This window comes from Penaeus vannamei, chromosome 24, assembly GCF_042767895.1.
Source record: "Penaeus vannamei isolate JL-2024 chromosome 24, ASM4276789v1, whole genome shotgun sequence".
Taxonomy (NCBI): domain Eukaryota; kingdom Metazoa; phylum Arthropoda; class Malacostraca; order Decapoda; family Penaeidae; genus Penaeus; species Penaeus vannamei.
In genome coordinates this window covers 4,371,230-4,373,729 of record NC_091572.1, presented here as the reverse complement: position 1 = coordinate 4,373,729, position 2,500 = coordinate 4,371,230, and the positions used below count along the sequence as shown (strand labels likewise).

The following is a 2,500-nucleotide window of genomic DNA, read 5'->3' as shown; positions in this document are numbered from 1 at the left end:
CAGCCCTTTTCTTTTCCTTTCTGTGTCAATCTCACTCTTCTTCTTCCTTTCTCTGTCTCTCATTTGCTCTTCTGTTTTGCCCCTCATCTTCTAAGACTTTTAGAGTAGCTTCATCGTTTCTGGTTTTCTCATCCTACTTTTACAGACTGCTCTTTAAAAATTCGAGAGAAGTGTGAAGCAACACTAAAGTAGGGAATAAACAGTGCTCGAGCGACGCACGGTCGAACTCAGCATCTATGGATTGGTCTGCTTTTCAGTCTGGCCAAGCGGAGATGCCACTTGCGTGACCTTCCTGCGCCTTTGTGTCAGTGTACAAATGTTTAAAGATTATTTTATTGGATATTTCACTGAATAGTTCTGCCAAACGGATCGCAACAATTTTGGCATCAATGTTTTCTCTTACTCTCTACTATCCAAATATGTAGAAATTATTACGTGGATCCTCGCCCTCCCCCGTTAATGGCAAGCATGGCCCCAATAGCAGGGAGAGCATAAAAGGTACCAGGGTCTTTGGGGCGGGGAGGTGTCGCTCAATCATTTCTATATATTTGGATAGTAGACAATGAGAGGAATCCATCGATACCAAAATTATCGCTATCCGTTAGGCGGAACTGTTCTGTAAAATTACCATTTTGTCTTTAATTAATTGTATTTATACAGACAAGAGATTTTATGTGGGTGAAAGGGAGGATTTTTCCGTGGTGTTCCTCCACTTCTCGTCCGTTGCAAAATGAGTTATTTTCTGTCAATTGATATTTTAAGAAATGAAACAAATATATATCAACATGACACATCAATAATATATATCAATGTGACACATCAATAATATATATCAACATGACACATCAATAATATAAATCAACGTGACACATCAATAATATAAATCAACGCGACACATCAATAATATATATCAACGTGACACATCAATAATATATAACAACGTGACACATCAATAATATAGCTATAAGATATTTGCAAAGGCCCTTGGACACCAGAAACGTCACTTGAAAATAATATTCCCGACGCACAGGGACAAGAAACAGGACTTTGCTGTCTACGAGGTTTTGGAAGGCAAAATAATAATAAAGGTAACAATAGATAGGGGAAAGGCTAGATCAGTAGCATCTCGAGGTGTCATGGCATTTGATTTTTTTTTTTTTTTCTTTTTTTCTTTTTTTTTCTTTTTTTTTTGAAAAAGGCACATTGGGTTTATTTTGATGACATCACAAAAGTTACGGAAACTTTATGAATATGGTCGATCATTTTGGTCTCTTCAGTTTTCAAAAAGGAAGGAAAATAATTATTTTAGTGGTTATATTTCCATTGAACAATCATCAAAACAGACGCCATGACACCTTGAGTTGCTACTGATCTAGCCTTTCCCGTAACGATAGTAGGGATTCCAGACTTGTACTGTGCTGTCCTCACTTCTCACACTCTGTCCTGGGAGACGATGAGAGGACAACGCTCATTTTAGTTTCCCTCGTGAGCACTACCAGTACTATCTTTTGAATTGGAAAACCTTTCGAGACCAAGGTGGGAGAATATTTTAAGTGTAGGATTACCATGGTCATGTCCCATTCACAGTTCAAGGAACCATCTTGTATGATACTTTAGGAGGGTGGGAACCATCGAATATGCCGCGTTAGGAGGGTGGTCCTCAATCCATCATCTTTAGAGAAGAATAAAAATACTGAAAAGAAGGATCTTTGCGAACAGTAAAAAACATAACCTCGCCATCATCAAATGGAGACCAATTTCGCTATCCAAATGATTCTGTTATGTGGACAGAAGTAATAAACTACCATCTGTTTAAATGGAGATACCCATGGATACAAGAATGACCCCCCCAAAAAAATCTCAAAACACTTTAAAGGGCGGGTACAATGCTATATCTTAGAGGTCCGGTGAAGCGGTGTGTCTCAGTGAAGGAGTTTGGCACAGGATATGACATTCGAACAGAGAAGTTTGGCACAGAGGATATGACATTCGAACAGAGAAGTTTGGCACAGAGGATATGACATTCGAACAGAGAAGTTTGGCACAGAGGATATGACATTCGAACTGGGAAGTTTGGCACAGAGGATATGACATTCGAACAGAGAAGTTTGGCATAGGGTATGACATTCGAACTGGGAAGTTTGGCACAGAGGATATGACATTCGAACAGAGGTTTGGCACAGAGGATATGACATTCGAACAGAGAAGTTTGGCACAGAGGATATGGCATTCGAACAGAGAAGTTTGGCACAGAGGATATGACATTCGAACAGAGAAGTTTGGCACAGGATATGACATTCGAACCGAGGAAGGATTGAAAGTCGCTGGAGCTTTATTCATAGGGGAGTGTGACAGGAACCATGGATGCAGTATTAATGGGCCTTGGGTTCTTGGTTCCAGGCTTGGTTCTGATCGGCGCGCGTTTTTGTGCGATTTAGTGTGGGAGAAACGTTTTTATTCGTCTTTTGCAAGTTGGTTTCTAGTATTGATCAAAATGATA

The 2,500-nt window shown here is 39.7% G+C and overlaps 2 protein-coding genes across 3 annotated transcripts in view; one reads left to right on the top strand and one right to left on the bottom strand.

The window, feature by feature from the left end:
- Positions 1 to 2,500, top strand: part of Had1 (beta Hydroxy acid dehydrogenase 1) — an 89,545-nt gene that overhangs the window by 13,527 nt on the left and 73,518 nt on the right. The gene's annotated exons all lie outside the window — the stretch shown is intronic.
- The window catches only part of LOC138866207 (arylalkylamine N-acetyltransferase-like 2), a 41,363-nt gene that overhangs the window by 2,020 nt on the left and 36,843 nt on the right, over positions 1 to 2,500 (bottom strand). The window lies entirely within an intron of this gene.